Source organism: Sapajus apella, unplaced genomic scaffold, assembly GCF_009761245.1.
Source record: "Sapajus apella isolate SASKATOON/1434 unplaced genomic scaffold, GSC_monkey_1.0 scaffold61, whole genome shotgun sequence".
Lineage (NCBI taxonomy): Eukaryota > Metazoa > Chordata > Mammalia > Primates > Cebidae > Sapajus > Sapajus apella.
In genome coordinates this window covers 6,837,945-6,846,316 of record NW_022437001.1, presented here as the reverse complement: position 1 = coordinate 6,846,316, position 8,372 = coordinate 6,837,945, and positions in this window count along the sequence as shown.

The following is an 8,372-nucleotide window of genomic DNA, read 5'->3' as shown; positions in this document are numbered from 1 at the left end:
GCTCTGATGAAGATATACAAGGAGATTAATGTTCTCATGCCTGCTAATACAGCATCCCTTCTGTGGCCCGTGGATCAAGGAATAATTTCTACTTTCAAATCTTATCATTTAAGAAATAAATTTTATAACACTATTGCTGCCATAGATAGTGATTTTTTTATGAATCTGGGCAAAGTAAATTGAAAACCTTCTAGAAAAAATTCGCTATTTTAGATACCATTAAGAACATTAATGATTCATGGAAGGAGGTCAAAATATCAACAATTACAGGAGTTTGGAAGAATTTGATTCTGTCATGGATGATTTTGAGGGGTTCAAGACTTTACTGGAGGAAGTCATTGCAGATGTGGTAGAAATAGCAAAAGAACTAAAATTAGAAGTGGAGTCTGAAGATGTAACTGAATTGCTGCAATCTCATGATAAAACTCTAACGGATGAGGAGTTGCTTCTTAGGGATGAACAAAGAAAATGGTTTTATGACATGGAATCTGCTGTGAGCATTGTTGAAATGACATCCACGGCTTTAGAATATTACGAAAAGTTAATCGATAAAGCAGAGGCAGAGACTGAGAGGACTGACCCCGATTTTGAAAAGTTCTGCTGTGGGTAAAATGCTATCAAACAGCATTGCATGCTATAGAGAAATCTTTTAGGAAAGGAAGAGTCAATCAATGTGGCACATTTTATTGTTGACTTATTTTAAGAAATTGCCACAACAATCTCAGCTTTCAGCAACCACTACTCTGATCAGTCAGCAGCCATCGGCATCAAGGCAAGACCCTCCACCAGCAAAAATATCAGAACTCCCTGAAGGCTCAGATGATCATTAGTATTATTTGGCAATGAAGTATTTTTATATTAAGGTATGTACATTGTTTTCTTAGACATCATGTTATTACACACTTTAAAGACTGAGTATAGTGTAAATATAACTTTTATACAAACTGGAAAGCCAAAAATATGGCGTTACTCGCTTTATTATGACATTTGCTTTATTGTGGTGATCAGGACCCAACCAAACTTGCTGTATCTCTGAGGTGTGCCTGTATAGATATAGGGAAGGAGATCAATTATAAGGTATTGGTTCACATGATCATGGAAGATGAGAAGTCCCATGATCTGCTCTATCTAAGCCAGAGACCCAGGAAAGCCAGGGTGTCATTTGAAGTCTTGAGAGTCCAAGAGTCAGCGGTGTAGATTCCAGTTTGAGTGCTAAGGCCTGAGAATCAGAACCTCTGAGGGCAGGTGAAGCTCAATGCTTCAGCTTGACAGTTGGAGGGTGAATTCAACTGTTCTCAGCCTTTTTGTTCTAAGCAGGTCCTCAGTGGACTGAATGAGGCCCACTCACACAGGGGAGCACCATCTACTCAGCCCATCAACTCAAATGCTGATCTCCTCCAAAAACACCCTCACAGACAGATGCAGAGATAATGTTTAGCCAGCTATCTGGTTTCTGTTGGCACGTAAAATTAACTATCACGGGTGGTAAATGCTTTTTAAAAATGATGTATTTATATACTACATATAAGTTTAAAGAATTTGGCTGTAAAAAGTAAATCCTACTTGGGACTATTTTGTATCTTGTTTATATTTCAAATTTGTGCTATTTCTATGCACATGACATAGAAAAGCAAAATATATGCTTGTTGGCTGCATGTATGTCTTCTTTTGAAGTGTCTGTTCATGTCCTTTGCCCACTTTTTAATGGGGTTATTTGTTTTTCTCTTGTAAATTTGCTTAGGTTCCTTATAGATGCTGGATATTAGGAGCTGGAGGCTGTTATCCTTAGCAAAGGAACACAGGAACAGAAAATAAAATACTGCATGTTATCATGTATTAGTGTGAGCTAGATAGACATCAGGTTCTCATGGACATAAAGACAGCAGCGGCAGATGCTGGGGCCTATTTGAGGGTAGAGGGTAGGGGAAGGGAGCGGAGCAGAAAAAAATAACTATTGGGTACTAGACTTAATACCTGGGTGATGAAATAATCTATAGCAAACCCCCATAACACGAGTTTACCTATGTAACAAACCTGTACATGTACCCCCAAACCTAAAGTAAAAATTAAAAACAATAAAAGCAAAATATACTAAGAACTATCATATCTGAAGTTTGCATAAACTTAACCTATTTCAAGTAGTATTTTCTGCTTACCTATAGAGTCTTCCATCAGAGATGTGTGAATTGGGCTTTGTGGGGGAAAGTGCAAGTGCTTTGGTGGAAAGAGTAAAACTGATGCTAATCGTTGCTGCCTTCCCATCTTGTGAGATAAGGAAACCAGTCAGCACGGGGTTTAGTGAAAAGTTGGTGTTAAAGAAGTCTTATTGGCTTGGCCTACGGTAGACCGTCTGTTAAATTCTTGAGGGATCTATTGCCATGTGGATTTAGCTCACATTGCTGTATTTATATGGGAAGAAATTGTTAAGTACTGAAGGAGAATTGGGAAATCTGATATTTCTACTTCCAGCTTTTCTAGACTGCTTGCTGGATGGTTGGAAATGAATGATGAAATTTCCTGAGATGCCCCAAACTCATGACGCTGGGGCTGGTCACCCTCATATGTGACAGTGTGCTAAGGGTCTCCTGGGATTCGGGGTCAGCGGACAGTTTGCTCCCAGGAGAGCTGGCTCTGAACCTAGCGTTAAATGCCCTGTGTAACGTTTTGTGGCTTTGGGGTGCTGCCCGAGAGGTTGACTCTATTACTGTTTCTCAGGAGGTGGGGAGGAGGCCTGTCAGTTTTTGCTGCCTGTTTAGTAGAAGAAAGGACTGTGATGGCAGACCTGCAGCTGGTTTGAGGGAAATGTGGATCCATCTCTGGAGCTGAGTCTTAAAGCAAAAGAAGGAATTGGTCCGCAGAAATGGTCCACAAATGTGAACCAGAGAAACACTTTCGGAGTTTGATATTTACAGGTGCCTTGAAAAAATGTTTTAAAATAAAAAATTAAAAATTTTGATGAAGGACTTTCTCATTTAAAGATTTTAGTATTTCCCCATTGACAAGGGAGAGTGGGGCTAACCAGACAATTAGCTGCTTCTTACTGCAGGGTGGATAAGAGGTTCGGACTGCCTCTTTAGAGGAGAGTAAACCCTGCTTGTTGTGACTGCTTCTGTGCTGGGCGATCAAAGGGCAGTGTGGTTGGTGAGAAAATAAAGGATGACATTTAGATACTCAACCATGATGCTGCATTCTTTACTTTTAAAAAGAGAGAGAAGGAAGAAAAGAAAATATATTCTCACAATTTTAAAGTGTTCTTTAATTTGGGAAAACCCGCCACGGCTGTAAGGAAGGACAAACATTTGACATTGTTCAGTATTGAGGACTCCTGAAGTCCCTGCAATGACTTTTACCTTCTTGCTTTGAAGTAAGTGGGTCCCAAAATCAGTTTGCCTGCTTCTGGTATGTTTGCAGGGCTAGGATGTGAGGTCTGCAGAGAAAGAAAGGTCCGGCTAGATTTCGTACTTAGAGTGGCCCTCCAAATTCTGTCCCCGTCAGAGAAGCAGGGAACCAAAGTCTTGTCTCTCATCCTTAAGTAGCTTTTCAGAACCATCCCACATCACTCTTTCTCTGTGTTTCCAAGTTCATGACTGTACAATGGCCATTGTAACAGCTTAGAGGTTAGGGGCACAGGCTTCAGAACTACTCTGCAGGGGTTTGAAACTTAGCTCCTCCGTTCATGGGCAGTGACTTCAAACAAGTTGCTTTAATCTTTCTGTGCCTTAGTTTTCTCATCTGTAAAGTGGGAATGGAATTAGAACATATTTTATAGGATCATTGTGAGGATTAAGTGAGTTCATACTTGTTCAACATTAGCTGTGTGCCTGACATATGGTAAGAGTTCAATACATGGGATCTGTTATCCTTGGAAAGGTTGGAAGAAGGATGCATTAAAATAAGTGGAACACATAGAGTTCTGAACAGAGACATCCATCCATGTACCTTTGTCTTCTTTACGGTAGGCCTATGCTAAATTATTTCACAAATAACTTATGATGTGCATAGTGCTGTACTATGCATCTGAGCTTGGCAATTTTGAGACAATTCCTATCCCCCCAGGGATTTAGAACTAGGTCAGTAGGTAAGATGGCATACTTACAGCTGATCAGTTGCAATTGAGGGTGGCGTACATGTGCCTACATCAGGATAAAGGGTGTAGGGTCCTAAAAAGATACTATAAAACATTTATATATGCATAATAGGCATCCCCAGAGTTATTCAATACCAATCTTTGAAGCTCATTTTTTGCATGCAGTCACAAGATATGAATGTTTAAGCTTTGAAAAGGGAAAAAGAGGTAATGCTTTTCCTGTCCTGCTATAATAATACACGACCATATCTCTCTAATCATTCATCTCATTGTTCTGTAATTATCTGCTGAGTCACTAGTCTCCATTACCAGCCCTGCCCAGACTCCTCCCTGCCCAGAGCACATGGCCTGCACTTAGGAGGCATTTAATAAAGGTTAGCTGAAGGAATGAATGAATGCTCAGAGTACATTTCCAGCATATCTAAAATTGAATGCCACCAACTCCCCTCTTTTGGACATAGATTATAGTGTTTGTCCAGGCTCCCTAAATGCCCATTTTTTTGACTCCTCCTTTGCCTCCATGCAAGCAGTCTCCAAGTCTTACTTCCATTTATTCTCTCAACATCTCAGTCCCCACTATCCCATGTCAAATGGGCCTCATTTTATGTCTAGATAATTACAACAAACATAGCTAGTGTTCACACCTCTGTTCAAGCTCTCTCTCCTGCTTTGAATGCCCTGTTATCCATCTCCATCTATCTAAACTCCACGTAACCTTTAAAATCAACCATATTTTCCTGATTGTACTTGAAATATCCTGGTCCCAGACTCTGGTAACCTGACTTTTATCTCTCTTCTCATCATAGACTTTGTTTACTGCTGTGCATCACTGCTAGAGCATCTAGTGCTTACAGCATCTTGTGAGAAATCTAATAATCTCCCCATTTTGCAGATGGCAAACTGAGGCTCATCAGCATTAACTTTCCAAGGTCATGTAACTAGTTTGCTGTCTGACTTCAAAGCTCCTTCTTCTATATCTTGCTACCTCACCCCAAGTAAAAGGTCAGCTCCTAGGGAGAAGATCCTGCCAATACTTTATCAGCAGATTCTCTTGCAAGTTGCTTTACAAATACTAAGCATTCAAATATTAATTAGCTTAAAAATCCTGTTTGACTGTATTGTTCTTTAAAAGGGAGAATGAAGGAGAGGATTATTGGGTAGAATGAAAGTACTAGACTGGAGGCAGTGGCTCACACCTGTAATCCCAGGCCTTTGGGAGGCAAAAGCAGGCGGATTGGTTGAGCCCAGCCAGGAGTTTGACACCAGCCTGGGCAACATGGTGAAACTTCATCTCTACAAAACATAAAAAAAATTAGCCAGGAGTGGTGGCACATGCCTGTAGTCCCGGTTACTCAGGAGGCTGAGGCTAGACGATCAGCTGAGCCTGGGAGTTGAGGCTGCTGTGAGCCGTGATTGTACCACTGCACTCCAGCCTGGATGACGGAGTGAGACCTTGTCTCAAAAGTGCCGGCTCAGCAGAGGCTGTGGGTGTGGCAGGCAGGATAAAGCCATATCTAGGATAAGGTGTCCTCTTGGTTTCCTACAAGAAATATATTACATGAGCAAATGGCAGGATCATGTACTGAGCCACGTAGGTATGCTCTCTCTACCTTTGCACCTCCCTCCTCATTCTAATTGGTAGTTGGGACTTTTGGGAATCCCTATGTCTGGGGAGTTTGTGTTTCAGGGCCAAAGCAGGGGGGTTGGGGATTACCCCTCTACCTCTAGGTAGGTGGATTATGTCAGGGGGCCCAGGTTAACAAGGTGAGGGTAAAAAAAAAAGGAGAGGAGGGACACTTCTATCTCTAAGACTGGGACAGGAGTGGAAGGGAGTGGAGAAGAGGTTACCCACTCTCCTGCCAGCAGCAGAGGCCTGTGTCAGGACCCAGTGGAGGGGGCGGGGAGAACCTCAGCAGAGAAAAGTCACAGGGCGCACCTGGAAGGCTGAGCTCTCAGCACCCAGGCCAGAGCCTTGCAAAGACCTGAGCGCCTTTTTTGCCTAGAAGCCTTCCAAGTAACAGCCTTCAAGTGAGGACATGAGCTCAGAAAACTATCGTAACAGCAGCCACGGAAGGCCCATACCCCGATTGCTAGACCTCCCAGAATTTCACATGACTCAGTGGAAGGTTGAGATTGCCTCTATCCTAGTGGGATAGAGGCTTTGGCGAAACCAGATTGAATTTGTTTGATTTTGTTCTGCATGTGGGGAATACTGGAGTCCCAGGCCAAGGAAGCCCAACTTCCCTTGGTGTTTATAGAATAGATAGTCTCATCTACACTTGCAAGGGAAGGGGTGGCAACCTGGTCTCTAAGCCAGTACCTCGCCTATTCAATCATTCATATCTTTAGGTTTTTCTGGAGTGCAGACAAGGCCTAACAGTCAGAACTTTGCTCTCTCTGGAGCCCCCTACTCCACATCACCCTGCACTATCAATCTTAGGATTCTCTCTTGGATACCCTGCATTCAGTCAGCCACCAAATCCTGCTAAGTACCTCCACCTGATCTCCTGAGTCCATTCCTCTTTCTTTATCTTCATTGTCAGTGTTGCAAGCTTCTAGGTGATGCTGGGGCCGCACGCTGGGGACCACACTTTGAGGACCACTGATCTATAGGCTCTGTGGTGTTATCAGGTGTCTCAGTGGAGTCTTGGATGCATGCAACTGTGAACTCCAGCTTTAGTGCAGTTGATATGGGAGATGTATATGCCATGTATTATTTTTTTGTATCAAACATTGCTCTTGGGTTAACGTGTCAATTCTGCTTCACCAAGAGTAACTTCAGTTCACACTGACTCAAGAAGCCAAGAAGGCTGAGATGTGTTTCATTCAAACATTCTGCCCTTGGCAGAGAGATCAAGATGGAGGCATCCAGCTTCTGCCAAGGATGTCAATGCTAGTCCTGTGCAAAACCAGTTCCAGTTCCTTCTAGTTCTTCACACAGGCTTGAATAATGAGGCGACTGTAAAGCATGTGTGAGTGTGTGTGTGTGGTTTTGGAGAAACTAATACGATTTAGGCTGGATTTAGACACTGAGAGATAGTTCCTGGAGATGCTGAGGATTAGTGGTAACAGCTGTTATTCTCCCCATTAGAGGAAAAACTGAAAAGAGAAGAAAATACTTTCGTTTAGGGGATGTGTTTGCAACTCTGAGGGGGGAAGCCATTCTATCAAGCCTGAAGGAAAGCATGTTCCTAGGTAAGTGGGTGTCTTCTTTTTATTTATTTATTTTAAATTTTTGTAGAGATCAGGTCTCCCTATGATGTGCAGGCTGGTTTTGAACTTCTGGCTTCAAGTGAGCCTGCTGCCTCGGCCTCCCAAAGTGCTAGGATTACAGGTGTGAGCCACCGTGCTCAGCTCTAAGTGGATGTTTTTCAGGGTTCAGGTGGACAAGGTGCTGGTGGGAAAGAAGACACAGTGGAACCTACAGCAGGAGGGTGTGAGGTGGAGCTGTGGTCAGTCTGTGAGACGAGGAGCTCACTCCCCTTCCGTTGTAGGCACCTGTGTCTGATCTGCCTTTGGAAAGCAGACCACTTGCCATCAGCAACGGCTTGAGGAGCATTTTCATTTCTTCTTCTTCTTCTTCTTTTTTTTTTTTTTTTTTGAGGAAGAACGAGAGAAAGAAAGAAAAAGAATTAAAAAAAAAGAAAAAGAATAAAGGAAAAGAAGAAAGAGGAAGAGGAAGAGGGAGAGAGAACACCAGTGTTGCTTTATTGCCCAGGCTAGAATGCAGTCTAAAACTGGGTATGCCTGTAATTGTGTTTAATAATAGAGACATAAAAAAAAAATGAGGGAAGAAAATAATTAACAAGCAGCCAACCAATATTTCATTTAAACCTGTAAATACGTGTGATGTAGTACTGATAAGAGTGTATATTTTGTGTATTTAAAGTGGAGAGTTCTATGAATGTTAATTAAGGCTACTTGTTCCGGATCTGAGTTCAAATCCTAAATATCGATGTTAACATTCTGTCTCATTGATCTATCTAATATTGATGTTGAAGTCTCCCGCTATTATTGTGTGGGAGTCCAAGTCTCTTTATAAGTCTTATATATCTGGGTATTTCTGTATTGGGTGCATATATGTTTAGGATCTTTAGCTCTTCTTGTTACATTGATCCTTTTATCATTATGTAATATCCTTCTTTGCTTCTTTTGATCTTTGTTGCTTTGAAATCTATTTTATCAGCAAAAATTGCAACTCCTGCTTTCTATTTATTTATTTTAGCTCTCCATTTGGTTGGTAAATTTTTCTCCATCCCTTTGTTTTGAGTCTTTGTGTATCCTT